Here is a 24,587-nt window from a genome sequence, read left to right as displayed (position 1 = left end):
GCACCTACATGTTAGGCGCTTTGCAGATTTGCGCTAGAAGCAATTTACATACGAGTATATCTACTTAGTTAAAATCTATGCTATTAGACACTGGAAATAGGTCCACGTAAACATCACTGTAAAGCTAATCTGCCTAAACTGACGGGATGTAACCGAACAATACGAGACGGAACGGGATGGGATGGAACTGATTGAAACGAAACGAAATTGGTTAAGATTTATAATTATATAGAGATGCTTAATTCATACTTGAGTACACATCTCTTTCAATCCTTACGCGCGAAGCCGTAAGTAAAATCTAGTGAGGTTAAATCAAAAATAAAATAAAATATTTGATTGCAATCAAATAAAAACTAATATTGTAACTATATATTTTAATGTTTTGAATTCTATCGCAATTATGAATCACGTCTTTGACATCACTTTTGTCACAATTTTATCTTAGTAACGAAATACGTATGAAAAAAAATGTAAGAAATAAAATCTGATAAAATCTTCTGTAAGATAAAGATAAGACAAATCCAACATCACACATCACACATCGACATCTTATTATGTTAAAATCTGTGAATCCCTTTACGCTGAAGAGCATGCCAAATAATGAGATATTCATACCTACGCTTTAAACTTTACCATCCACAGTCGGAGAAAATATAGAAAACCAATGTCAAAGGATTTCCAACAGTGTAATGGGTAAAGTCTATACTATTAACTCAGTAGCTTCTGCAAATTCTAAAAAAGCGCGGTTCATCTAGAAGAGTTCATCCAGTCCATGCAACTCCATGAATATTACAGAGTTATAGTTTAGTTTGCAACACTGATTTTTTTTGGTTTATATTTTTGAAATAATTACTCAATGTACAAACAAAGACGTCTGTTCTGAGCTTCTGGGTCTGAGTGTTTACACTTATCTGTGTCCATGACACCCATAACACAGAGAATCCTAGTGTAGAGCTATGTATGTAGAAAGGCGTTTATTTGTTTTACAAGCTGCAGTGTCCATTTAATATACCTACCTAATATTGAAGATTGTATGTCAAATATACTTACACATTAATTTGCCCTTAAAACTGTAGTATTAAATGAAGTGTTTTAGTTTTTTAGGTGTGGAAAGGTAACTACTTAAATAAACATTGAAATGAGACGTTACAAATGAGTCCTCAGGAGTGGTAATGCAATCTCAGATAAGACTCTACTCCTGTCTAGAATTTGTGTCTGTGAAATCTGTGAATTTGTGTCTATGAATTTCCATGTACCATTTACCACTTAGCCTGTGACTTAACACATGTTTGCCACTTCTATATTATAAAAATAGGTATGCTCATTTTTTGTACATGATAAAAAATTAACCCGTAAATTAAATTTGCGGCTGACTGATTAGAAGAATGTTTGAATAACGATACCTCTTCCTTGTTTAATTCAGTTTCGTGCGATGCGCCTGCTCATGTAATGTCTCATTACGTCAAATTGCGTGGCCAAAATGATATAAGGCTGTTACAATTTGTGCCTTAACAAATACGATACGTGCGTCGCCCGCAAGGACTGCTAATGATCCGAACTGCCGTAAAAATACAAATTGCGCTAGAGTTGCTTTATACTGTATTGGCAGCAATAAATCTTCGCCAAACAATGTCCGATTCGCTCTCCAATGCGCTTTAAATTTTCGCTATTTTTTTCGTTGAAGCCCCTGGAAGAAAGTCTTAGATAATTACATTTTACTTTTCTATCTATCAGGTGACAATGTGACATGTAAGTATTTAGCTGTTTTGATCCAAATGGAGTTTTTCGAAAAATGACTCCCGTACCTGGTAGATTCTATAAAACCATTATTATTTTGGAGTAAAGGCGCTTCGGGGAAAGTAAATTACAGCGCTTTTTGTCTGGAATATTAGAGTATAACTCTTAGAGTGAGTGTAGTAGAGAAATTGGTAGAGTTTACATATCTTTGAGAACTTTATAAAACACTCTCTGGTATGTAGACATTTTCGCGAAGCTTTCTTTCAACATTAAAGCAAGTGTTAATTAATTTTTAATACGCATTACTTTGAAAAATAGATACATGGCTGGGATTCAACTTCAAATCTGCTTTATCAAAGTTGATTCATATAGAACACTTTTTGAAAGTCAACAAACTACCACCGTTTCGAAAAGTGTTATTCGAACCTCGAACCCCTAAAAACTAGTACCTAGATTGAGCAGCCGAATTTCTAACCACTATCACTGCTTATTATAACATAACTCGTAGGCATATTATAACATATATCAATTGTGCGGTTCTACTCGCTCATGCATAATGCGCACGCAACATTACACGCACGGTTCAGATGTAACACTAGTAACACAGTTTTTCAAAAACACGTTTTGTGCTAATTATTTCTTCCGTGACATGTTTTTTTTTTCAGGTAGAACGAGAGAATTGTAATCTTATACATCCAAAATGCCTTACAAAGAGGACGTTTTATGTTAACATGAAGAACTTTTGAACCTTTCTTATTTTTCTTATCACAAATATCAGTAAACAGGAATGAACACAACACAAATTACATATTCAGGGATAGGGAATAAAACGCAGATAGGTATTATCATACATAGGTATGGAAAAAGTTAACTTCGAATTTAATTGAATTTTAATTCATAGATTATCAGGGCCAAAGAGATCAATTACAATAAGCTCAGGTGATTATAGGAAATGTTCGTATTCGTTAATTTTTATAAATTGGAATCATCACTCGTTTTTTTAATCAAGTCAGAGTTTATTACAGTGCCTTTACGTCAACGGCGGCACGCTGCACTGACTTTCAATGTTTTGCTAAAATGTGTTAGATAACGGCCATTACTCACTATTACAGTTATTACGTGGACGCACGCTTTGTGTCGTGCCCACTGGGACGCTACATACGCGGTATCCCTAAGTAGTCTGGTTGCTACCCAGTGAATTACTTATGTATCGTCTACCCCTACTGTCTCAATGTCTGATTACGGAACTCCTGCAAAATGAGAAGAGTTTAGGTTACAGTCCACACTGCTAGTCATATGTAAACTGATCAGCTGACGAGGTTATTCACCTCTAATTGTGAAGAAGCTACTCTTGAAAGTAGTTAGGGTAGATAAAGATAAATTATACATCATAAGTAGGTATATAACACCTAAATATCACCTTAATTATTAATTAAAAAGCTGTGAAAAAAATTGGGTTTCCTATTTATTTCGGAGGCACTCTTGAGATACTATTTATTACAGACATATTTTAAGGAATATTAAAATAACTGTTTTGTCTGGTCCTCATCGTCGCTACAATAAAATAATAATTAAGCGATCATAATAAACAATGTAAAGCTTAAATGAATCTCAAGTTTACAAAATTCAAATGTGAATGAAAAAAAATTTCTTTTTATTTTATTGCGAATAATTAAGAAACACACAATAATTGAAATATAATTTAATAACCCTTCCTTGGCAGTCGGGTAAAAAATATCTTAAGAAAATCTCATCTTATATTTGAGCTATCACCGCCATCTACAAGAAAGACGATATACTTTTTTCTACTGGACTACACCTTACGCTTTGTAGTGCCATCTAGCGAGAAATGTATAAACTCCGTAGTAAGCTACAACTCAACTGTACTGACTGTATTTTAAAACAAACATTATACTAGATGTCGCTACAGTCGACAAAACAGCTGTTTTGTGATGTTTTGCTTTGCTTTCGTTGACAACTTCACTCCAGTCGTTAACCCAAAGACTACAGAAGAGGTAGCTTAGATTTTGCTTGCCACCTAGTTATTCAGTGAGAACGGAGATTGTTTGAAGTGTTGTGATGTGTCGATTTGTTTGAAATACAAATAGTTCATACAATTTCATTGATTTATTCATCGAGATATCTGTTGAGTGTAAAACAACTGCATTCAAAAGTCATATTTATCTGTGATTAAAAATATTGTGTTCAGCTGATTTCTTTCACAAAGGATTGATCTCGTGCATTGATTGTTTTTGTTCACATTTTCACCAAAGGATACAACAATATTACTTAAGACGTAAGTACAATACCATTTATACCGTATGGAACATCGTAGAATCATTATTGTTCTATTTATTTATTTTGAAAGCAGGCCATAGGTTCATACGATGCATTGACGATGCAGTGCAGTTGTCATTTTGACATAAAAACTAAAGCTCGCCTCTGCTTTTCCTCAAAACTTAAACTGGTTTATGAGTAAGCTGTAAAAACTGGATGAACATAAGGAGAATATCGATTGAGGTACATTGGCTGAGCGATCACGTTAAATTGCCGACGAGAAACAACGGAGTTAGGGCATTTTACCGAACATAGAACGGTTACGACGCCGTATTTAGATCATATCACTTTATTTTTACTTTCTAAAAACGCTTTATGTCCGTTTCTGCGACCTTGCATGGCACGTTAAGCTGTTATGAAACATATTGTGATCGATGTGACGGATCTGATAAAAACCTTTAAGGTTTATTGGATAAACTTCCATTAAAGTAGACACGTAAACTACTCATTTCGATGGTGTAGAATTTGAACATTGTGTGATCTACATTTAACGACTTTGTATATCATCTTAATGTTTTCTGTACCCATATTTTGTATGGATTATAGCCTATTGTTGATATTAAGAGTAAAATTAATATTAGTTGACTATGCTTCCTCAACATTAAATATTATTGCTACTGTGAAGCATGATAACAAAATTAATGGTAATTTAAGTGTATAATGATTGCATCTTTATCAAGAAATATTACATTTGAATGTACCTTCATTCAGAAAAAATAATAATACAAAGTACTAAATCTAACTACATGTAAAATTGGATGTACCTTCAACAAATAGTACATTACAATACGAGGACGAAAAATTTTTTTCTGACAAGTGTGAGTTTGCAGGCCGAGCCGCAGGCGAGGACTGCAATCACACGAGTCAGAAAAACATTTTTCGTCCGCGTGTTGTATAAAATTTTATATTACGGGGTCGGAAATGGGGGTTTTGCGCACGCGAAGCGTGCGTAAAACGTCCATTTACGCACGCCGTGATATAAAATAACTTTATGGACACTTTATGCGTAAATGGACGTTTTACGCACGCTTCGCGTGCGCAAAACCCCCATTTCCGACCCCGTAATATAAAATTTTATACAACACGCGGACGAAAAATGTTTTTCTGACTCGTGTGATTGCAGTCCTCGCCTGCGGCTCGGCCTGCAAACTCACACTTGTCAGAAAAAAATTTTTCGTCCTCGTATTGTAATGTACTATTATATCACGGCGTGCGTAAATTGACGTTTTACGCACGCTTCACGTGCGCAAAACCCCCATTTCCGACCCTGTAATATAAAATTTTATACAACACGCGGACGAAAAATGTTTTTCTGACTCGTGTGATTGCAGTCCTCGCCTGCGGCTCGGCCTGCAAACTCACACTTGCCAGAAAAAAATTTTTCGTCCTCGTATTGTAATGTACTAATAGTCTGCCCTTTTAAACAATAATACAGATTAAAAAAAATAAAACATGCCCCTATAAAAGGTTATTTCGTTATGGACACCATAGTTATTTGCTGGTATGTTTTTCTGAGAGCAGTGGAGTTTGCATGCAGTTTCATAAATTGAGTCTATTAGATGCCAACTATAAAGTCCTTATGAAGAGACAGCTAGAGCCAGTCCTAATTAACATTATAAATGTGTTTGTCTGCTACACTTTCACACCTTAGCAACATAACAGATTGTCATGAAATTTTGTACATACATTGTCAGAGGTTCTGAACGTGAGCGAAGCCGCAGTCAAAAACATGTGAAATTATGAGCACCCAGAAGATAAATCGAACCCCAAGCCCAATGGAATAACTAACAGTCTACCATGCTTGTGAGGAGTAAAGTTAATATCAGGATATGCATTGGTAATTTATCAAAATCATACTAGTTTTGCGAATTGATTATGATTTGCCGTATAATTGAGGAAAATCATTGTTAGGTACCATATATAGCAGTCTGAAATAGTAAACAACTGTTTCCTGACAAGTAGACATGTTAGAGATGTTTTTTTTGTGTCTACATGATTGAGTACTTACAACTGTTTGAACTCATAATGTTTGGTGAACAATAACAACCCAGTTGACCTTGTGCTCCATGGGAAATACTTGCCTAACAATAAATATTTTCGATTTTGGAAGTCTCAATATGTTCTGTGTTCTGTGTAACTCATAACTTACTATATTGCAATAGTTTGATAACTAGATATAAGTAGATCATCTATATCCAAATAATAACAAACCTTCCATAACTTCATTAAATGTGGTGGTATCTTTGTGGTTCAATGCTGAAGGCACTACTGCCACATCTATTTCTGCATGATAAGAGCAGTTTTAAGTGCTGATATTGTGTTATTATCCACTTTCGAGGGTTGTTTGTAAGGCAAACATACTTATCCAAAGAGTTCCAACCTAGTCTTAGTAATATATCCGCATTGCAATACATCTGCATAGCAAAACATCTAATCTTATTTGGGGTTGATTATGGATGTCTGTGAAGGCAGTTGCCATCAGATGAAGCACATGCTCCTTTTCTACTTCTAAATTATTAAAAATGTAATGTAATGTAAATCAAATCAAATTAAAATATATTTGTGAAATAATAAAATATCAAACACAAATATCATAATTACCACAATTGAATAAATTATATAATGTCATGTATTGTTTCTATTCATATAATGAAAATATTATTTTATTGAAATGACATGTATCTTCTCAAACCAGTACAGTTATAGCAAGCAGTCCTGCTATAAGGCAGAAAAAAGCGCGGTGGTTACACAAAATTGTACCACGACGTATTGTACGAGTGTAGTACTCCACCATTCCAGCTTCATTATAATTAGTATCTCAATGACTGAATAGGTTTGGTTTAATTCAATTATCCGTAATTTAACATTTACATTGACGCAAAGTGGAGGAGAACAGTGGGTCAGTGCACGCTGCCGGAAGCGTCACGCAGTTGCTGGCGCAGGAACACGGATCCGTGTCATGCCAACAGAACTATTATTACTCGGTATAATTCATACATGATAAAAGTATATGTAATTACCTTTAGTGCTGATTGAGTCGTCAAAGCAGTGAGCATTTACTGCAGTGCGAAACCTTGGCTGTTTAATCATAAGATTAATAGTTGTCCGAAGGTGACGCTTTGTCGTTACGACTTGGCCAGTTCACGGCAACTAGTAACTTGATGTTTAATTATTAAGAAATAATTTCAAATATACTCTAAAAACGGATAATAAAGGAGTGTTTCTTCTTACTATCTGGAAGGCCCGTATAGTGGTACATGGGTTTAGTATGTTGCTATGTTTTATGGTTTTAATAAAATATAAGTATTTATAACTTTATATTCGTCGCAATATTACCACCGTCACCGTGGGCACAGTACAAATATGGACATATTTCTACGGTGCTGTGGGGGAGAGTGGAAACCCGAGTTAAGGTTCCGTTTACACAACGCCATTACATTTACAAATTACCCCGCGTGACACAATTTGAAATCATTTATTGCCTTACTATATTATGCCCCATTTTAATTTTAATAGATATTAATATCCAGCTTTGTTATTACATTATTTTTTATATTACCTTTTATTCAATTGATGATTTATATCCCGACCTTTGCTAATTTCTAAGACGTACAAAAATTATCCTCCAATTTTTTCCTTTTGGTATTCCCCGTGTTTGGCTGGTTATATTCGGCATGTTTTGATTACTCACGTTTTAATTAAATACTTGTTTGAACAACCTTAGGATTTTTAACATAAACGTTATTTGGACAACGTAACAATTAAAAGTTGATTACCTAAATGTCACGTATTCGCAAGTGCCAAAGCATTGTTCTACATAATATTGCGGCTCATCTTTGTTTATCTTTGTGTGATTGCACGCACCCAGTACTCTTGACCCAGATGATCGGAGCTGATTCGTTTTAATTCACTTATTTACTTAGTGATGTAGCGCTGTATCATCATTGTTTATTGTCAATCCTACGGCCTTCGTCTACTGGTCTCCCTACGTTGTCACATTAATCATAACACTTACATTGAATTATTTGATTATTCGTATGTTAAAACTGTGGCGGCTGACTGACAAATAGTGTTATAGATGTTATAATCTTAACTCATACGCACTTTCTATAACGACAGTTTCGTAAGCTACAGTGAGATATCTTAGGTGAGTTATTATGTTAATGGTGAATGTAACAAATAAAATAGTGCCTCTATTGTGATAGGAGTAAAAGACATATAACAGTGATGTTTCTATTTCGTTACGTTCAATGGCATAATCACTTCTGTCTCTTCTGAACATGTCATTCAAAAACCATGGCACAAATGGGCCCGAGGGCGCATCTATGATTTAAATCTACGCCTCGAGAGAGTTGAACTGAGCTAACGCGGCCGGGGCGGAATCTTGACGCAACCGCGGTTGCGCAAGCGTTGCGAGAACCGCGCCTCGCGACAACTCGACCGTGCGACGACGGCATAGCGGACTTACCGTTCTAAGCTGTAAGCCAGTCTCGCTCAAAGTAGGTAATAACGCCCCTTTGTAGACCCTACAGATCCACAGAGCGGATGTTATGGACCCAGAGAAAAATGGAAGGTCTTAAAGTCATTTAGGAAGCGATATCAGAATTGTTTTTGAAGATTTAAAACTAAAATATAAACAATTTATTACACTATATCGATTATCTCCCTATAGTCTGTTAAAATATATTTCCAATATATCGCTTTTATTGCCACCCTGTTTATTAGGGTTGACTAAAATTCCCTTTTTCAAAAAAGTGGCGATAATCGAAATAAGTTTGAGAACCTCTGGCGGCAAGCTGTTTCGCTAATTTACGTATATGTCAGTATTTACGGGATTGTGAATATATGAGGGATACAATAAAATCAAATTTTAATTATGTTTATAAGGATATTATTTGTTTTTACATACTTTTATTCAGCATTTATAGCAAGTGTTATCATCTTAAATATAAGTCTTCATCCTGTTCATCCCATCATCTTTATAGTTTAGTCACATCTGTTTTAGTACAAGATTTGTAAATATGTCAAGACTAGAAGCATTACAGAATACCTAGAAGGTCGTGTAAATACGAATTGATCGCCTCAAGGATCTTATTGTAACGCTTGATCGGTATAAATTGAACTCTTGTCACGGAATGGTACCAGCCACATGTTACTAGCACGAAATGAGGGCAACCTTGTTCAGCTTGGCAAAAAATATTTTTGTTTGGCATTTGTTATTTACTATTGTAGACAGGAACAATAGTACATAGTACAGTAGTAAATATCGAGCCTAAAACAATAGTACAGTTGTAAACTATGTGTTAGCTAATAATGAACTTAGATATGCAGGTCATCTTAAATTTGTTTTTCGCGATCAGCATGGTGCAGCGGTAAATAGGACTGAACGATTCCGGGTTTGATCCCCGGCAAGGACATAGATAATGAAATTTTATATTTGTTCCGTGTTATGGTTAAAGATAATTAATATCGAATCATTGCATCCACGGTTCATACAGAATTTGCTGGATTATAACTAAGAGGCAGTTATTATATCACAATTAAGTTTTCCATTATTATTATTTTGTGATTACATGTTACAACCATACACTTGTTTTATCTTAGGATACATACCGATTGCTCCATCATTATTTCAGAAGTGTCTGAAGTCTACATAATACCACCTTATATGAAAATGTAAGCCCTGCGGTAAGATAATGTACCAACTATATTTTAAAAAACGCGAAAGGTACGCGAAACGTAAATACTCCCTTATTCATACGACTTAGGTTCGTTTACCCAATACCTTAAATGCTGTTTTGCAGTTAACCAGTGTAACTGCCCTTCCGAAGTAGCGTTTTCCTCTCGGCACAATTTATAAGGAAATGGCTACTTACGTTAAAGTAATCATGACACTAACTGCGTTTGACGATGTTCTCAATTACATTCAATGGACGTTTGTTAAAATACTGTTCAGCTTTATTGTACACTTAGCTACCACTTCATTTCAGATTACAATATTGGTCATGCCTTTTTAGCGTTCGGTAGCCAAGGGTTAAAAATGAAATTGTATTCCTAAGGCTCCGCTGTTTGTCCGTCTGTCACTTGGCTCTCTACCTCTGTAGAGTCTGAATTGAATTAACAATTATTTACTAGCTTTTAGTTCGATTAACAATAAAAGCGTGTTTTTTTAGGTTTTTAAACTATTATTTATTATTCATTTTTTAATCTGTGACAAACTCATAAATTGGGGAATTAATTAATCTAATAAAGATAATGGGAAACTGTTAAGAAAATATTGCATTGTCATCGATCCTTGATACGTTTGCAAAGCTTAAAATTAATCAGTGTTGTGGAAATTGGTGAAATTGGGCTCAAAGATTCCGTTACATGCATACATTACATACATATGTAGATACAACCCAAGTGAATAAAAGCGTGTTAAAAATTAAGGAAAATTTGATGTTACGGAACCCTTTCGTGTGCAAGTTTGTTTAGCGCTTGGCTAATGTAGCAAACAAGTATGCAGCCCACCTAATTCTACCACACATGAATATCTGTAATCTAAGATTAAATTGAAATCCTACCTGAGGTCGATTACAGATATGTCGCTACGCCTGAGTAGTAGTTACCTACTATTAAATTGAAATGTGTTTTATAAGTCTTTCCTACAGGAAAATGATATTGGTCTGTGATCAGCTGTGTTTTTGGTTGTAGAATATTTATCGTAAACCACATCCTTGAAAACAGTGTACCTTAAAAATATATCTATCAAATATTTATGTTTCCTTCAAAATTATTTGTATTAAGCAGTATCGAAGGGAGTAAAAAGGAAGCGTACTTCAGTTAAATTTTAACTAAACAATAAAACAATAGATAATATTCGATAACTTATCACCGTTTACGTTACATTACTTATCGCAACATCGTAAATAGGTCAATGTAGCTAAGTAGTCATCGGAGTTGTAATTATAATTAATAATTTAATTAATTCTGAAAGTATGTTTTATTGCTTTAGTAGTTTAACCTTTAAAGAGTCTGCTTACACTGTCTCACACTGGGCAGGAACGTGTCATGCAATATTATTTGTATTGAAATACGGAACCCTAAAATATCAAAAATGTTGCAACACTTGGAACTTGACCTAATGTTTATAATCTCATCATATCCAATTTAAATAAGATTTTTCTGCATGACACGTCCCGTTTATTGTACGGTCATGGTGCGGTACGAGTGGTACGACATAGTAGGGCTTAGCAACAAGTTAATAACTTGTTGACGTTGACACTATTCTAATAACCTACTTTTGCTTAACGATAATATTTCTGAAGAACAAAAGTGACACTATCGCTCCAGGAAGAGCAGTATGACGGCCAGAACTTGCGGCGACAATAGATAGCTTGGACAAGGACGGGCTACCGGTAGGGTTGCCACAATTTTTATTGAAGAAAACTGTACCTGTATAAAAACACTGTTTCGCCTACGTGAGATACTATAAGATAAAGGCGTCAATTTCTGACAACCCTTTTTACAAAGCATTTTTAACGAAGTGATTCGAGGGGGAGAGCTCTAATACGCCTGAATGACAGATAAAACATTATCCAGTAACATACATAGTACAACTGAGTAATATAATAACACAATACACGAAGTATACAATAGTTCAGGTGGCAACCCTAGCTACCGGCTACCACAACTGGCTTTGTTCAACGTCAAAAGATTTTTTTATTGCTCAAACAAAAGTGTCGCTCTATCTGAAGGCGTTGTAGTGAATTGTATAGTATCATTCGGTACTCGGCAGTCAATGACAACCTACAAGATATAATCGTATGAACACGCGATTTGTAGGCACAGGCGTAGATAACCACACGTGATGTAGCAGGTATGGCGTAGGTTGTCTGTTATTTTATTTCTATATTAGTGAAGTAAAGCTGAGTGAAGGTACATTAATTTGTCTTTATATATAATTAGCTTTTACTCGCGGCTTTGCTCGCGGTCAGAGGTCAATACAATAATTTAATATTGCCCTTAAGCTTATCATGACAAAAGATAAATTTATATTTTCTATCCCTTGAAAACGGTACTTTTTCGAGATAAAAGATACCCAATGTCCTTTTCTTTAACGTGCGTACAAAATTTCATGAGGATCGGTTATGTAAGGCGTGAAAGTGTAGCAAACAGAACCAAACTCACATTCGCCGTCTCAGTTATTTGTAGGACTGAGCATCTATTCAGACGAGGGATATTGATTCCATTATTCCATTAACCTACTTGTTTATAACATAAACAACAATAAAATTAAACAAACCGACGCTATTGATGTTTGTTGAACAGTAGGTATCGGCCGGTGCGTACAATGACAATACTTGACAATGACGACGAGTGAATACAACGTGGAACAGTAGCTAATCAGAATGAAATGATAACAATATTATAGGACTCTTTAGTAGATTAATTCATGAAACAGTTACTTTTAAAAGACGCGACTACTTTCAAATATAGCCTATGTCACTTACAATTTATGTTTAAAGAATTTATTAGACAATGTCTCTTTATGTTATGTCAATTTAACGAATTCAACGACGCCTTATATGTTAAAATCCGTCAAGCCATGTGGGGTGGAGCGCGTGCCAAACAATGAGACATACATACATACATATACATTCTCGAAATACATTCCCCTCCGTAACCGCAATTATGAAAATCCGAACGATTTGTCATAAGGTTACTAACGTATGCGTTATGCGTTTTACGTATTACCGTATGCGTATTACCGTTAAGTGTTAAATATGTATGATGCTTAATATAATACTTAATAATATTTTCGGCTCTTGTCAAGCTTACGTGAAATCTGAGCTTTATTCAAATTGATTTTGCTATATAAAGCCAGATCCTTCGCTCCAGAGAGCGAACAAGATATTATCGATGTAGTAAAAGTTGACATTTAGTTAAGTGGAATTAGTTTAATAAGGAGTTATATCTGAAGCCAATCTTAGATGATTCCAACTTGTGTTCATTAGCACACTGTCCTAACTCAAAAAAATAAGAAACATGACGACTAAAACCGTCAAAGAACGCAGATAAATGTGGTGATGATGACGTAACAGTTACCACAAGTTTTCAGTGCACTTTACAATTTCACTAAAGTTTTTCTAAATTAGAAATTCCAATCTTATTATTGCAATAACTGAAACTGAATCTACCAACGTAAGTATTATGTAATCGAAATATTGATCAGCCAGAATAAAAGTCTAATAACAAACAAACAATCAATGAAAATGAAATAGTCATTTAATTTCATCGTGACAAAGACTAAATTAAATACTAGGTACATATTATTTGAGATCTCTTTACTTACAATTGTCAACTACCATTATAAGCTCTATGCGAAGGCCTAAGAGAAAATAACAACCTTCTATTGAGCGCGCAGGACAAAACAAAAACTAAAGAGGGTTTGGGACGTGACTCATGTGATGGCTACCGTGTGTTAGTGGGCAGCATACGAGGCCATTTGTGAGGGCTATTTACTTTGTCTCGTTATTTAAACACAATAGTCAGGATCAGCTTTTTAAGTACTTAGTATAATAATTATTTGCATACTTCTGTAACTAATAATTAGGTATTACTTCATTTGATTTATGAATAAGTTTAATTAAGAGTATATTTACATTTAAACTGGTTTAGTAATGCAAACTTCTTTCTTACTTATTTTAATTATACAGTTTTGGAAAGTAAAAAAGGTTTTTATACAATTACGCAAAACTTTGATTACAAACCATTTATATTGATTTATACAGTAGTATATTTTACAGTAGGAACCCTTGCTGGATATAACCTAATCCGAAACTCTGAATGCCGCCAGTCGTGTTGGTCGGAAATATTAGTGTTTCGAATTTTAGGTTAGGTTAAGTTAGCTTTGCTGCACTACTCAAATCCATTCAAATTATGTGTTGCGTATATTTTCTTGTGGCTTTAACAACTGTTTTAGGTTTAAATAGCAAATTAGTAGTGTACTACTAGCCCCACATTTATTAAACATGAAATTTACGTAACACAAAAAAAGTTAAGTTACTTAACTATGTTATATTTGCATATCAATCCGCATGGTTACGAAAACGTTACTACAAAGCCGATTAAATAAGCTTATGTCGAAACTTACCTAACATTTCGTAAAAAACCATAACCAAAAAACATACTGGAATCACCATAATTACAGGTGAGGTAGCGACCTTGCAAGGTCGGCGCTCCAGCTAGGGTGCCAGTGTATGCCACGATACGCCCCCGCCCGCATAATGACTTCTACCTGATTTCTTAAATAATAAATAACAACGACATGCCGGCCTTGTTTTTGTTGATATAAAATATGGACTTGAGCGATTTTTCCACTCAGGTCTTTTTCAAACAATGGTATTTTATCGACTTAAATTACTTTTATTTATGAAATAACCTTAATATCATTTTTCTTATTTGTCATTTCATACATAAGGGACGTTCATACAATGCGACCACCTCTACTTACTCCCCCAGGGGTTGAATTTTGCAAAAGTACCTTATAACTTGTCTTAGGATTTGAATTACACCATACCCCACATTATATTTTATCCTAGTCAATTCACCGGGTTAGCCGTGAAATCGTAACAGAGTTATTGTTATATAGCGGCAAGCAGACCATCTTATATGCAGCTAACACCGCTGCTATCGCAGAGAAACATAATATGCGGAGGAATCACAGAAGTCAAAGCACAGAAAATGAACAAAGTTAGATTTTGAACTACTAATAAATCATAATATTCATATTACAGGTTATGATGACACGGTCACAATTTGAATATTGAAATATTAATAACGCCAAGTCCATCTTTAACTATTTAATATTCTAAATGTCAAATTTTAAATAACATAAAATCAGTGTGTCGAAACGTGTTACACGTAATTACATATGGAGGAGTGTCAAGTGATGTCTTTTCTTACTAATTATAGCTACGTTGACGAAACAAGTCTATTATGTTTGTACACATAGCCAAAATGAATTCTTAAACCGTAACATGAGCGAGCGATAGTGTGGATTGACATCTCAACAAGTGGTCGACGTCATGTTATGTATATGTGATTCTGAGGTTTCGGCTTACAGTCATTATGATACATACTGGCAATAGGATATACTGATTAAGCGGCTTGCACACGATACGACAGCACCGTTGAAACTAGTGCCTGATTGTTCGATTCGTGCGTACTCCATCCATTCCACTTTGTTCTGCAAGATTTATGCAAGATGTGAATACTTCCTAAGTGATGCATATGGTAATAGTTTAACGTCCATACAGTTACGTGTTTCACACGAACGATGTCTATATATGAAACGCTTTAGGACTTTTATACCTTTATATAATGTTTCTGTTAAGAATGTTTTAACAAAATTATGCGATATATTGTCGCCAATCTATAATTATTTAATCGCCGTTTTTATGGTTATTATCAATTATTATAATTCATGTTATGTCAAGCATGGCTTTCATCAATCATTATAATTCATGTTATGCCAAACATTGCAGTCATTTTTTTTAAAGAAATCATTTTAATAATAATAACCAAAACGTATGTATAAGACTATTAAATTATATTATATCACACACTTATTATAAAGGTTTTCCAAGAATAGATAACGAGTTCTTCAAATATGGTTATGATAACGTACTTGTTATTCTCTTGTGTCGTATGTCATAGACATGTCATAGACGACTTACCTCCACCCGAGTTTTACCTATTTAATAAATAAAATGTAATATTAGGAGGACCAAAACTTAATATTTTTTTATACTGGCGAAAAAGTATTTAGTTACTTATTTAAGAAATAATAGGTAATTGAAATCATCTTTTTCTAACAGAGACAAAGTGTTAATTGCAAAGATCAAAGTGAAAATTATGGAAATTATTTTGTAGATCATACGCCCAAAATGGGCGATTTGTATATTATCCTGTAGCTTTATCCTGTAACAAGACTGATCCCGCAGTAATTTAACCTCATCTTAAATAAAGCTAATAATCTATACGTCACTTTACATTTAGCTGTATATTCTAAAATTAAATTTCGATAACATTCTTTGCCAATACCAAATCAAAAGAAACAACTTGAGAACGAAGTTAAGTAGGTATATTAAGCATTAGAACAAATAACATTCTAGTGACCTTGCCGATCAGTCTGCATAGGTCACTTGTTAATATGAGCGACAAAAAACCACTCGCATTAAAACTTGTTCAAATATGGTAGATCGTTTATTGCCCAGACGTAAATTAATAGACCGATAGGAATCATGATTCCTATAAGACTTGTAAGGTGGTAGGAAAATAACTTCGTTTTGTTCCTCGTTCATATTATTATTTGTTATTACAACTTTGTATGTCATCAGCAGTATGATTAAATCGCATAACTTGTTTCTTTGTTTCTATCATATAACTTGTTTGTTTGAATGCGTATGGCAGTGCGAGTGTACTTGATGTTTAGTTGACACTGATTGGTACCCACGGTCGGCTGTCGCTTAACTTTTCCCGTACAACAGTATACAATAACATTGCAGTACCGATAGTAATTGTTTCATGGAAACCTATGAGACATGAATATTAATATTTTGTATAAAACACAAAGCCATGACATTGACACCACGTGTTACTCACAAAACTTACTTTGCGTCAGATTATAAGCAGACGATTTTCCTCAATCCGGGACCAGAGTTTTGTGTCGAACTAAAACTAGTCTATAACACCGAGAGGTCCTTTTGTGGAACCAGCGCAATTAAAATGCTCGCCGTGATCAGACTCCGCTGCACTTTCTATGTCGAACAATGAACTTCGAACAGTACACGATTATAACCCTTAAGTTTTAAACTCAGAGACTAATTTGCCGTGCATATTTTAACTTTACCCATGAACGAGGCGACGCTGACAATGCTTCGAAAGTGACAATAAATAAAAAGCATTTATTGTATGGTACATGCGACCACGACAGGTTGTCTGGTGTTAACGGCTTGTTAAGGTTACGTGCGTTCAAACATAGCTGTTGTTGTATAAAATGAGCACGCTGGATGTGTATTATTGTTTTTATACGTCCAAACGTCAAGTTTCACTCGTCTCGTGATGTCATCGACACGTTTTACGTTCACCATTAAGCTAGGAACAATCGCATGGCAATCGCCATTATACTGCCAGTACATACAAACATACAGATGTGTTATTACGGTTTTTAATAATGGGGGTCAATTGGAGTCTATATCAGTTCGAAGTACCTACGCGTCGTTGACCTCATATCGGCAGTGTGCAGATGGATAGCCCAATTTAAAACGCTCGTAATACACACTCGCTGCAATTACCCACTATCTCTAAACGTTGCACAATGTGTACGCTTCCTAATTGACTACATATTTGATTGATGATTTAGTACGGAGCAATTTTCTATTGATTTCCGTTTTACGTAAATATATCAAGTGTAAGGTACTTAATCATTTTGTTGGTGTAATTGTTATTAGTAGGTACGTGTTGTTACACTCACATGCGTGCAAGATTGGCGTAACAATAAGCAATTAAAATGTACAGTTCTTCATTAGATTCGTTTTGCACATAATAGGTGTAATACCAGAATAAATGGATAGAAAAGGAAGTGGCAGGCAATCTATTTCCGCTATCATAAAAATAACCCTTTGAAAATTAGATTTAGATGATTAGCAAACGTTAACCATATTGCAGTTTTCAGCATTCCATTCGGAAACTACTAACAATTTCAATGTTCAATCGTATAATTGCTGAAAGTTCTTGGCATTACAAAGAATTTTTCTAACATGCAGTTATTCCTAAATTATCGGCGATGATTGGTGAGTAGATGACTCGCTTGCATGACGCTGCCATATCTCAAACGACATTTTTGCTCAAGCGATATTAAGCGCGGTCGGTCACATAAAGTTGCCGCCAGGAGGAAATTGTCATAAGCCTTTTCGTATTTCGAGAGGTACATTAAATATGTACCACACCTACATGTACGGATATTATCATTTATTACGGAACAATGGACCGAGATAAAACTTCATAGGGCTTAAAAAAATCGATACTCAAATGAAAATGTTTTTCCATAAATTGTCACTGGGCAGCGGTAAATGATAAAGAATCAAATTCTAGTGCAAAAACTGCAGGAACAATAAGGTCTGCGACCTACTTTTGCGGCGATCGTGAGAAATATACGGTTCCAAGCACTAAATGAATAACAATAAACTTTCCATACGGACACATGGACTGGAACCTTTGTATGGAGAATAAACTGTGGTTGTAGACAATGGGCAACGTCGAATGACTCTAATATTCAACCACAAATGTGAAGATATAAACTTAAATGTAAAAATACTTTCCTAATAGCGCTTTCAAGATGTTTACCACATGAAAATAAATCAGAACTGCGTTCAACATTTCGATCGTCGATTTGATCGTGTGTTGCCACACGATTTATCGTTATGTGGTTTTAGTCGAGATAAATTGCCTAATTTATTTAATGTCTTCTGCTGCCCTATAAAGCGTGTTACCTAACAGCTTCACTTTCGCTTTGACAAAAACCAGCCATGAAAAACCTATTTATTTCTAGCGGATATAAGTTATTGTGTAACCTTTTCATCCGTTTCAGCGCCGATTTAGCCCCATTGTGCCGATCTAGTTATAATTGATCGAGTTGCTAGTTCCAATTCCATTGCCTGTTTCACAATTGTGAGAGCTTAATTAACAACCGTTTGGCTCTATTGCCCTTTGCTCGTTGCGTTCACAAACGATATCTCATTACGAATAGGCATGATTGTTTAATTACTTAAAAATTGTTGAGTCGTTCATTCTAATTATAACATAACGTTAACAGTAACAATTAACGAACGCTAATTTGGAAAATAAAAAAGAAAAATAACAGAGCAATGAATAGTACACGGTAGAGTGATTGCATCCGTGCCGATGTGATTATGTAATCGGCATAACATCATAAGTATAATGTTTTGAAATTAACAATACATAGTTAATTTACATATTTATTTTGTCGGGATAAAGTATTAAAGATAATTAAGCGACCACGATTACGGTTTAAAGTAACTCTCTCAATATTATGTAACCTTTGCAAAACGGAAGTAATTGTCAAAAAGTGTCAAAAGCGAACTAAAGACGCATTGTTTGCTCCGAAAATCGTGAACTCGAGCGCCGAAGAAATTGGGAAGATATTTGGAACTTTTCATTTTAAAACATGTTCGCGATTCAGTTTTTTATCAAGATAGTATCAAGTAGTAAGATGCAATAGTTCATGAAATTACGCAATAGAGATGAATCAGTGTTGTGGAGCGCACTCGCGGCGATGACCCACGGGACGGTCGCTCACCTCCGCGACAACGAGTCTGCGCTTCGATCTAGTATTCACGAACTTCGTGAACCACTTCGATGCACTTAGATATCTCCCAGGATCTATTGAAATATCGCGATTTCTCTTTCGTCCTTAATTCTTACTATACCCACTTCGATCGCTAAGGTTCTTCAGACTTCTATGATCTCAGCGAGTCTCGATTCGTCTGTATTCCGCAGTATTATTTCTAGCATCTGCCTTCCTTATTTGCCCATCGCCTTTTCTTTCTTTTGCAAGTTCCGTTAATTTTTCGCTCTCATCAACGATTTGTCATCGTCGACTCCAACTTTCTCTTTGCCTTGAATGTTTTAAACCAATATTTTAACATCGCTTTATTTTCAAATTTAGCTTGGCTGCTTGAAATATTACTTTAATGTAAATAAATAATTTCAAAGCAATTCTAATGCAATTATCATTTCTTCATTTTTAATAGAATCTAGCTGTTTGATTTAATAACTTAGTAGTCTTATTACAATGTCAATATGTACCTAATACCTATCATTCGGTTTTTGGATATCTATTAGCCAAACTAGTCAAACAATATTCAATTAATACCCTTTCCATAAATATATACTACATGTAATTATGTAGAGAAAGAAATAATTAGGTTACGATAACTACAGTAATAATTAAACGAATTAGATTGCCACATTACGATAAGTTTTAATAGAGCCAATTTGATTAATACACTACAATGACTAAGGTTCATTGTCAATTATTATTACTACACTTTTGGGCCTTGTTTCAGCGAGCTAAGGCTCTATCTAGTTTGTCGACTGCATTCGTCAGTTATACTTGTGCTTGGACCTTGTGAAGTTCAGTGACTGTTTCCGAAAAGTTTATTTTATTTAAAACGAAAATTGATTATTTCTGTGGGATCTATTGTGTGGTTTTTAATCAGATTTAACTTACTGTTATATGACACAAGTGTACTAAAATATTTGAAGGTGACCTTAAGTATTTTACTTTGTATTTGCATTTTTTTTTCTAATTTAATTTTCATAAGGTTGTCGCTCTTTTCAAGCAACAGAAGGGTGGTGATGTTTTTCGAGCGCATGTATCTCATTCTTTGCAACATTCTAAAGCCCAAACAACTTTACCGATTTTTAATATACCTATGAGGTGTCGTTAAATTCATTTTAGTAATACGAGTGATTCTGCATACATAATTTTTTTTATCGTCTCTATGCATTTCTCTTTTTAATTTTAATATTCCATAATTTTAACCCCTATTAATTAATTCATATACTTGCTAATCTGATGGTGTGATATTAACATTTGTCATAAATTATCTCCTTCCATTGTTTGTTATTAAATCAAATGGCAATGATATACCAATGAAATCATCGAAGTCGTCAACGCCAGTTTTAGGGCTGACTATCATGACCAATCTATATCATTAACATAGTATAACATGTAGGTACACAATGCAGCAACGTAGTATTGCTTATTAAATTAGCTCATATATAAATAGACATTTTTAAACAGTAAGTCATTTCTAATGATAATGATCGTCTCATGTATAAGATTTTTGATCATTGTCACACCATTGCATGAAAGTCACACCAGATATTTATCGTATGTGTATGATAGATTGTCTATACTAATATTATAAAGAGGAAAACTTTGTTTGTTTGTTTGTTTGATTGTAATGAATAGGCTCAAAAATGACTGGACCGATTTTAAAAATTATGCCATTCGAAAGCTACATTAACACGAGTAACATAGGCAATATTTTATATGAAATATATTCGATAAATAGATTTTGAGGCGGTACAAAGTTTGCCGGGTCAGCTAGTTACTAAATAAATTGAATTTATGGATAGTTATATGTAGTATAGAAATATTGATTTTGCTAAGACAATATTCTCGTGAAACAACCAACATTCTACGGTCTATTTAATCCTCTTATGGGCAGTTTCAACACGTTCACATTCAGTTCCAATAAGGGCTTAGGTCAAAATCTTTATAAAGTTTTTGAATCGAATGCTTGAACTATATTGCTTCATAATTTGGTTCTCTTTATTATGTAATGGAAGTAGGTCATATGATGTTAAGTAGTTACTGCGCCCATCTGTTATCGTCCCAAATAAAAGAGAAAACAATATTTATGTCGATGACTGATATATATGTTGCTGCCTAAAGACTTTGAGGTCACCACCACTCTGCCTAACAGCTGTGCTTGTGCTGCGTTATGGATTGAAGGAGACATTTATAGAGACAGTTACATAGGAGACATGCGTGATACGAGGTATTCTTGTTCATTCCTCAGAAGTAGCAACGCATCTATGATCACCTACACTCCTCAGATTACAGATGCCCGTGGGCAGCAGTAGCCACTTACCATCAAGTGAATGTATGCGCGTGACTGAACGCGCGTTTGCGCGCTAATGAATGCGCTATATTATAAAAGAAATAGTAGGTGAACTCTGACATAAAAATCCAATAGTGAACAGTAGGTACATTAAGTAGGTACTTGACTGTTTCGGCGTCATGGTAATGTTTACTTACTGTGGCAATAACGGTATATTTGTTCACCGTGATAACAGGAGGCGCCTTGAGGTGATATGACACGAGACATATACTTAGATTTTTTCGTGTTATGTAGTAACAAGGAAATACAGATCACTAACATAGCAGTTATCATCAACCCATTACTGTCCCACTGCTGGGCACGGGTCTCCTCTCATAATAAGGATTAGGCCATAGTCCGCGCTGGCCAAGTGCGTATTGGTAGACTTCATATACCTTTGAGATTTTTTTTTATAAAGCTCTCAGGTATGCAGGTTTCCTCAGGATGTTTTTCTTCACCGTTTAGCATGTGATAATTAATTTCTAATACGCACATAACTTTGAAAAATCAGAGGTGCGTGCCTAGAATTTGAACCTCGGACCCCTCGATCGAGAGGTTGATTTTCTTAACCACTAGGCTATCACTGCTTCCAATTTAGTCCATATACACAATTCCAATTCAGTCATTATAATCGACTATTGCAGACATTTACGTGTGGCCTGCTTATTTCCTGCTTCCATTCTGTATCTGCTGAAACACGTCGACTAATCCCTCCGAACCACAATAGGCACAGGAACTGTCGTTATAACCAAAGGCAGGTGGCGCTGAGTTATCCCGCAGTAAAATACGTTTTCTCACTGGCCTTATTGGTTCAGTGCCCTCGTAAACCTCACGTGGTTACTGTTACTTCGTTAAAAACTTTTTGAATTTTTTACCCTTTAGTTAGAAAACGGTAAACAGTCATATTCGTCTTATTTAAACAATAATAGCATTAATACACATAGTTTCATCGAAACAATCCCAAGAATTATCATAATAGTTTCGTAACTATAATCAACTTTTTCTATTAAAATTTGAGTATGATTTATAACTGGTGACTCACACTACAGTCAAGCAGCTTTAAACCAAAGGTCACACAGAAAAGACGTCGGACGGGGACGTAATATTGTATATTTTATTACAAAATACGCAAGAGCTCAATGTCGCCGATGTATGTCTTTCGTCGGTTTGATATAAACATGAAGCACGTGTTGCGACTGTGATGCACGGTTGCTCAACGTCTCTTCTATGTGACCGGAGACTAAGGTCGCGACAACGTTTTCCTCTTTTAAAGATTTCTTCGTCATAAACATAAAAGATGTTTAAGTTATTCTTCGCAGCGCTATCTCATCTCAGAAGCTATAAACCTAATACTTTCATTTTAACAGGACGATAAAGTATTTGTTTGAAAGTATTATTTTATTTATAACTGGATATGAATGGTATTTTAGTATCTTTATTGTCTAGTCGTAAAATTTTGACGCATAGTTCACTTTTAGTGCGTTTGTTGTCATATTTTTAATTATGATTGAAGGTTCGTGCCAAAAGTTCTAGTTTATTGCTATTAATATTTCGTATAATAGGTATATGAGTTATTTGTTGACTTTTACTTTCTTTTTAAAACGCATTATACGTTCATAGTACGCTAGAATACCCCTTTTCGTGGATACAAAGGATACATAGAGGAATATACACAACACAAAGATCGGGACAGAAATAAAATTTATCTTTTAAATAATTATATTTCAAATTCAAAGTCAAATGCGGAACTATATGTGTCAGACCGGTATAGTAATCAAATTCCGAAGGATATTCGGTATTCTTTATTATATGCTTTATATTTTCAATCATCATAATTCTCATGCGGCCATACACGACCTCTACTTATCATAAAATGATATGTGACTGCATAAAATGGTTGTGGATGACAGATAGACAAACGTGATCAGATCAAGTCACATCTTAACAAGGGTCCTTTTTGACGAACGAAAATTGAATTCCACTTGCATCTACTTTCATTTTGAAGCTACATATCTCAGATTGAAGTCTCTTCGTGTATTCTGTACAATCGAAGAATGTTTTATAGAAATGCGAAATAAATTTAATAATTGTCTTATTTATCTTTGCAGGTTTCCAAATGAGAACTATTCCGGAGTCTTGGTGAAGGTAAGCCTGATTTATATCACTCTTTTTAACAAATCTTTCAGCATAATTATTATAATAATTAAAGGTTCCTTCACATTTCCATATCTCTCGCAGCTTTTAATAGCGTGATTTACAAAAACACTCGACATTCTTCAAGGGAAGTTTGACGACCCCTATTATTCATACACATAGCTCTTGTATGAACGACTGTAGTATAGAAGGTATAAAATAAAACCATAAAATGGCTGCCATGACACGTAATCCATCGCTTTTCGCATGTTAATTAAACAAAAACGCCCAACGTCGCTCGGTATGTGCTTTTACTCAATAACTCACTCTTACAAATTTTTACCTTCATTTCACTAAGTAATTAGTAAATTTCACGTGTTATTGTTTAATTTAATTAAGTGTACTATTTGGTGAATCGAGGACAATATTACAGTAACTAAAGTTGATATTAAATTTGTATAATTATAAACTTACGTGACTACAGTCTAGAGCTACTTATAATACACAGGTTGTCTTAAAAAATAAGGTCAACAAATCGATTATTTTTATTTCTCCTGCAACTATTATCGGCAGTTATTTATTTTTTATTGACGTCAAAGAAAAATGTTCATCTATTATAAATGATCGATGATTTGTCTA

General features: G+C 34.7%; 1 protein-coding gene across 1 annotated transcript in view; it reads left to right on the top strand.

Moving 5' to 3' along the window:
• The first annotated feature begins 3,713 nt into the window (after positions 1 to 3,713).
• Positions 3,714 to 24,587, top strand: part of Oatp30B (Organic anion transporting polypeptide 30B) — a 60,970-nt gene continuing 40,096 nt past the window's right edge. Inside the window, exons 1-2 of the mRNA XM_073084812.1 lie at positions 3,714 to 4,033; positions 23,924 to 23,960. The gene's annotated coding sequence lies outside the window, so the exon portion shown is untranslated. The remainder of the gene's footprint in view (positions 4,034 to 23,923; positions 23,961 to 24,587) is intronic.

Source organism: Epargyreus clarus, unplaced genomic scaffold, assembly GCF_041222505.1.
Source record: "Epargyreus clarus isolate Ecla_fem2 unplaced genomic scaffold, WU_Ecla_fem_2.2 ptg000003l, whole genome shotgun sequence".
Taxonomy (NCBI): domain Eukaryota; kingdom Metazoa; phylum Arthropoda; class Insecta; order Lepidoptera; family Hesperiidae; genus Epargyreus; species Epargyreus clarus.
Note: the sequence above shows the minus strand (reverse complement) of the source record. Positions and strands in the feature narration are given on the sequence as shown.